Source organism: Entelurus aequoreus, linkage group LG20, assembly GCF_033978785.1.
Source record: "Entelurus aequoreus isolate RoL-2023_Sb linkage group LG20, RoL_Eaeq_v1.1, whole genome shotgun sequence".
NCBI lineage: Eukaryota > Metazoa > Chordata > Actinopteri > Syngnathiformes > Syngnathidae > Entelurus > Entelurus aequoreus.
This window is the reverse complement of record NC_084750.1, coordinates 46,234,700-46,240,699: the sequence shown is the minus strand read 5'-3', so window position 1 is coordinate 46,240,699 and position 6,000 is coordinate 46,234,700. Positions and strand designations below refer to the sequence as shown.

General features: G+C 43.5%; 1 protein-coding gene across 1 annotated transcript in view; it reads right to left on the bottom strand.

The window, feature by feature from the left end:
• The window catches only part of adcy2b (adenylate cyclase 2b (brain)), a 142,052-nt gene that overhangs the window by 134,733 nt on the left and 1,319 nt on the right, over positions 1–6,000 (bottom strand). The gene's annotated exons all lie outside the window — the stretch shown is intronic.

The window sequence follows — 6,000 nt, the reverse complement described above, 5'->3', positions numbered from 1 at the left end:
TTATTCATTAATAAGGGAAGGAACAGTGTATTTTGTTTCTAATGTTCAAAATAAATTGATGATTTGCTTTGTTATACCCCGAAATAAATCAAATAAGTGTATGATGTCATAAGTCCTATAGCACACGTGTAACGAAACTATAAGTGGTGTTATCGTCATTTTAGGAATCTAACAGTTTGTGGCTCTAGGTGCGTTTTATTTGGGGGGGAAATGGGCTCCAATGGCTCTTTGTATGCTGAAGGTTGCCGACCCCTGGAGTAGACGTAGAAGATTTCATGGGATTTAGCGATTAGGAGTGACAGATTGTTTGGTAAACGTATAGCATGTTCTATATGTTATAGTTATTTGAATGACTCTTACCATAATATGTTACGTTAACATACCAGTTGGTTATTTATGCCTCATATAACGTACACTTATTCAGCCTGTTGTTCACTATTCTTGATTTATTTTAAATTGCCTTTCAAATGTCTATTCTTGCTGTTGGCTTTTATCAAATACATTTCCGACTTATACTCCAGTGCGACTTATATATGTGTTTTCCCTTCTTTATTATGCATTTTCAGCCGGTGCGACTTATACTCCGGAGCGACTTATGCTCCGAAAAATACGCTACTGATTATATAAATATTCATATGAAGAATACATATAGATATTAAGAGTATGCGACCCCTACCTTATCAAACAGTTAAAATGCGTCCGATAAGTGAGGAGAGTGTTTTGCACTTTTCTCATCATGCGGGGGATTTAAATGGGTGTCACTTGGAATGATGCGTTGTGCTTGGACATTTTTTTCCTGTATAATATCCACAAAGTTCAGCGAGCAGGCTGTGTCGTCATCCTCTTTTGTCAGTTTATTTGTGCCATTAGTGGGAAGGGTTGTTTGGATTGAGTCATTCATTAAAAATGCTCTTCTGTGTGCATGTCAGATTGCAATTCATGGTCATTAACAGGAATTTAAATCATGTCCATAAGATGGCAGCGACGCTGCAGTAGTTAAACCGTCAGATATTTAAAATACAGTTGGAGGCACCTCGCGTGCCAGATTTTTGATGAGGACTTGCGGGCCGGAGATTGGACACCCCTGCCCTGTTCATTACATTTGGCGGATAAATGTAAATCAAACTGTCAGGATATTCCTAGGAGGGCTGTGGCTCATTCGTACACACACATCAGTAAAATCAGGCCAAACTGTCTGCCGTTATGTGGGGGGGGAAGAAAAGAAGGAGAGACAATCCTCATAAGCCACTTGCATAGAAATAAGAGAGAGGGGAGTGCACGGTGGTGTAGCTAGCACGTCACAGTGTGTGAGCACCAGAAACCACAACACGCACACGCCAAGTAAACATAAAAGAAAGGCTTTGCAAACAATTAGCGGAAGTACCTGCCAATCAAATATACACAAGAGTCCTGAATAGGATGAAAAATATAAATCCCTTTGACTGTGGGAGGACCACCTTAAAGGGAAGTCCCTTATCGCGGAGCACCTTGTGCGCTGATTTACAGCTCCACGCCACGGTCGCGCTCTGATTTAGTGCAAGCGAGTCATTGCTGGCCAGGCACACAACTCAAGAAGTGACTCCACCACGCGGACACCTCCAGTGTGGAGAAACACAGTCAAACGTGAAATAAAAAGGCAGTGATGGAAATGCTATGGCCACAATCTTGCGCTTTCGCAGAAGCCAGGAAAAAATTGCGGCGTGCAATTTTCCCCCTAGGGCCGGCCTGGTCTACTGTCACGAGACGGATGGAGGCGCCAAAGTGTGAGGGCTGTTAAAGGTAAGCGCTCCTTATCCCTTTCCACGCCTAAGTCGCACAGGTGACCAGTAAGAAGGGAAGGGGGCGGGGCTTCCATCTGTTGGACACACTCCAGAGATGCCGTAAAAATTAAAAAAAATTAAAAACTCTACAAAAATAAACTGTATAATAAAAAATGCCTTTGACATACACACACGCAATTAAATAAGCATTTAGTTCCGTTCCCCTAAAAAAAAAAAAAAAAAAAAAATATTGCACAAAATCAAATAAAAAAAAAATCTTAAGTGAATAAACCGAGCCTTGAACAGCTTTGCTGCGAGGGTCAGAGGTCAACGGCAGCACCAGTCCAACACCAGGAGACTGAGCACTGACAGCAACGTAATACTGAAACGCTACAAGGCGAGCGGAGCCGTCGCGCTCGCCCTCGCCCCGCCCGCGCCCAGTGAAAACTGCTGGTCTCTGTGAAGATAAGAGTGGAGCGCTCTCTATCGGCTGGGGCTAACCGGGAGGCTGTCCCTCTTTCTGCGCCGCCAAGTGTTACGGTGGTACTGTGTGTGCGTGTGCGCGCGGCTGGCCGCCACCTGGTTGTTGATGAGCGGCGGGTTGTGGAAGGCCTTCACGTTGAACTTGGGTCCGTTCTGAGGAGGACAAGGGGTGGGCGGGGCGGGTGGATGATTGGTTGGATGGAGAGAATGGAGGCGGTCAGTACGTGGACATGACAAATATTTGCACGAGTCAGTGGTTCTAGCACTACAACGCCCGGGGTTTTCCTACTCCCTGCAATTCCCAGAAGGCAGCCAAAAGGCTGTTAGTTTCAAATTTACCACTCAATGACTTTCCAAAAGGTGTCTTGAAAAAGAGGGGTCCCCAACCTGATTTTAGCAGCTCACCAAAGGGTCAAATAATATTTTTATAATGTTCACTTAGTCATCATACCTCTATTAAATGACAAATGACCACATAATAGCATCAATACTGTTTTTAAATAAAGTACAATTGAAATGTTGTCAGTTATATAAATCAGGGGCCGTACTTATCAAGCTTCTTAGAGTGCCATTTTACACTTAAGTCCTGAGAATTTGCGAAATTTAGTCCTACTCTCAAACTTAAGAATAAAAGCTTTTTATCAACGTTCTTAAGTCTAAGAATCACTCCTACTCTCCACGATATTTAAGAGACCTTCAGAGGTGTCTTAAGTGGTTAGGAGTTGCCAGCAGGGGATGGCACTGAGGCGAGAGAGACGTGCGCCAACGTTAAGGGAACGGAACGATGTTTTTTTGTTTTTTGATGACGAGCAGCTGATCAAACGGTATCGTTTAGACAGAGCGGATATTATTTTTGTCACAGATTTAATACTTTTCGATTCCTTGTTGATTTCTGCATGTGTCTGCAGTGGGCTAGTATATATAGAGCCACCCACACCAGTTTCAAATTAGTTGCCTAATTAATGAATTGGAAAGAAAATGTTATGACAGTAGCGTATGTGTGTGGCCGTGAGGTGAGTGACGTCAGTGAGTGTGTGGGCGAGAGAAGAGAGGGAGCGGTAGCGTGAGTGCCGGCGGGGACTAGTTTGTTTTGTATTATTTTGTAGTTTATTGTCAAAATATACACTCCCATTGTCCACTTAAATATTTCCAAGATATTTCTTTATTCTTAGACAACGGATTCCCTTCCGTGATTGGTCATTTCTATGGACACAGAAATGACGTCACCTAAAATTGCGTTTACGGCACATAGTAATGTCGTAATTCAGCTCTGAGTGTGACACTTAAGATTCAGTCCTACACTTGGCTGAAAATGTGAGTAAGACGCTTGATAACTAACTTTTAAGTGCAGCTTTCAGCCAAGAATTTATTTACTCTTAAGTCAACTCTTAGCAGACTTCTTAGGAGTCATTCTAAGAAGCTTGATAAGTACGGCCCCAGGACTTCTTCAAGGCCCAACTTTTCCACAAAAGAGGGGTCAAGTATTAACACTGAATTAGTCATCTTTCTCTCGAGTTGAACTGTGTCCAATAATTAGATCTAACCTACTTACAGTTTAAAACAGGATAAACGTTATCAAATTATTCCAAAATAAAGGCTAACCATTGATAATGCAACATAAGGGACTCAAAAACAGTCAAATAATACATTTACGGGGACAGCGTGGCGAATTGGGAGAGTGGTCGTGCCAGCAACCTGAGGGTTCCTGGTTCGATCCCCAGCTTCTACCAACCTAGTCACGTCTGTTGTGTCTTTGAGCAAGACACTTCACCCTTGCTCCTGATGGGTTAGGGTTAGCGCCCTGCATGGCAGCCCCCGCCATCAGTGAGTGAATGGGTGGGTGTGGAAATAGTGTGTGTGAATGGGTGGGTGTGGAAATAGTGTGTGTGAATGGGTGAGTGTGGAAATAGTGTGTGTGAATGGGTGAGTGTGGAAATAGTGTGTGAGAATGGGTGAGTGTGGAAATAGTGTGTGTGAATGGGTGAGTGTGGAAATAGTGTGTGTGAATGGGTGAGTGTGGAAATAGTGTGTGTGAATGGGTGGGTGTGGAAATAGTGTGTGTGAATGGGTGAGTGTGGAAATAGTGTGTGTGAATGGGTGAGTGTGGAAATAGTGTGTGTGAATGGGTGAGTGTGGAAATAGTGTGTGTGAATGGGTGGGTGTGGAAATAGTGTGTGTGAATGGGTGAGTGTGGAAATAGTGTGTGTGAATGGGTGAGTGTGGAAATAGTGTGTGAGAATGGGTGAGTGTGGAAATAGTGTGTGTGAATGGGTGGGTGTGGAAATAGTGTGTGTGAATGGGTGAGTGTGGAAATAGTGTGTGTGAATGGGTGGGTGTGGAAATAGTGTGTGTGAATGGGTGAGTGTGGAAATAGTGTGTGAGAATGGGTGAGTGTGGAAATAGTGTGTGTGAATGGGTGAGCGTGGAAATAGTGTGTGTGAATGGGTGGGTGTGGAAATAGTGTGTGTGAATGGGTGAGTGTGGAAATAGTGTGTGTGAATGGGTGAGTGTGGAAATAGTGTGTGTGAATGGGTGGGCGTGGAAATAGTGTGTGTGAATGGGTGGGTGTGGAAATAGTGTGTGTGAATGGGTGAGTGTGGAAATAGTGTGTGTGAATGGGTGAGTGTGGAAATAGTGTGTGTGAATGGGTGAGTGTGGAAATAGTGTGTGTGAATGGGTGGGTGTGGAAATAGTGTGTGTGAATGGGTGGGTGTGGAAATAGTGTGTGTGAATGGGTGAGTGTGGAAATAGTGTGTGTGAACGGGTGAGTGTGGAAATAGTGTGTGTGAATGGGTGAGTGTGGAAATAGTGGGTGTGAATGGGTGGGTGTGGAAATAGTGTGTGTGAATGGGTGAGTGTGGAAATAGTGTGTGTGAATGGGTGAGTGTGGAAATAGTGTGTGTGAATGGGTGAGTGTGGAAATAGTGTGTGTGAATGGGTGGGTGTGGAAATAGTGTGTGTGAATGGGTGGGTGTGGAAATAGTGTGTGTGAATGGGTGAGTGTGGAAATAGTGTGTGTGAATGGGTGAGTGTGGAAATAGTGTGTGTGAATGGGTGGGTGTGGAAATAGTGTGTGTGAATGGGTGAGTGTGGAAATAGTGTGTGTGAATGGGTGGGTGTGGAAATAGTGTGTGTGAATGGGTGAGTGTGGAAATAGTGTGTGTGAATGGGTGAGTGTGGAAATAGTGTGTGTGAATGGGTGGGTGTGGAAATAGTGTGTGTGAATGGGTGAGTGTGGAAATAGTGTCAAAGCGCTTTGAGTGCCTTGAAGGTAGAAAAGGGCTACCTAACCCTTTCACCATTGACATAAAACTGTGATCAGTGGAACTATCCTGCAGTGATTTTACTCTGACGTAGTCTTTAAACTATATGCAGTTTATTATTTTTTACAAACTTCAATTGGTTAGGCGAAGCTATGAGGAGGACTCTTTTAAACGTATTTATGGAGAATTATGAAGCCGGACTCAAAGCGGCGACCTCAGCTGCTTTACTACTCTGACTTTGTTGGATACATGTGAAATAAAGGAGAGTAAATGACATCAAACATTAACTATTTACTTTCCCACATGTTGTACAAATAGTCAGTGACACTCCATTTGTGTAGTTATTAGCCTCAACCCCAGTCAACAGAATGCTAATGCTAACAGCGAGCGTGCTCATGTTGTCGGCGTGAGATAAACACTGACATGTATTCTTTATTTATTCTTTATTCTTTTGTATTCCTTCACACATATCTTATGACTTAACTACATGGTCC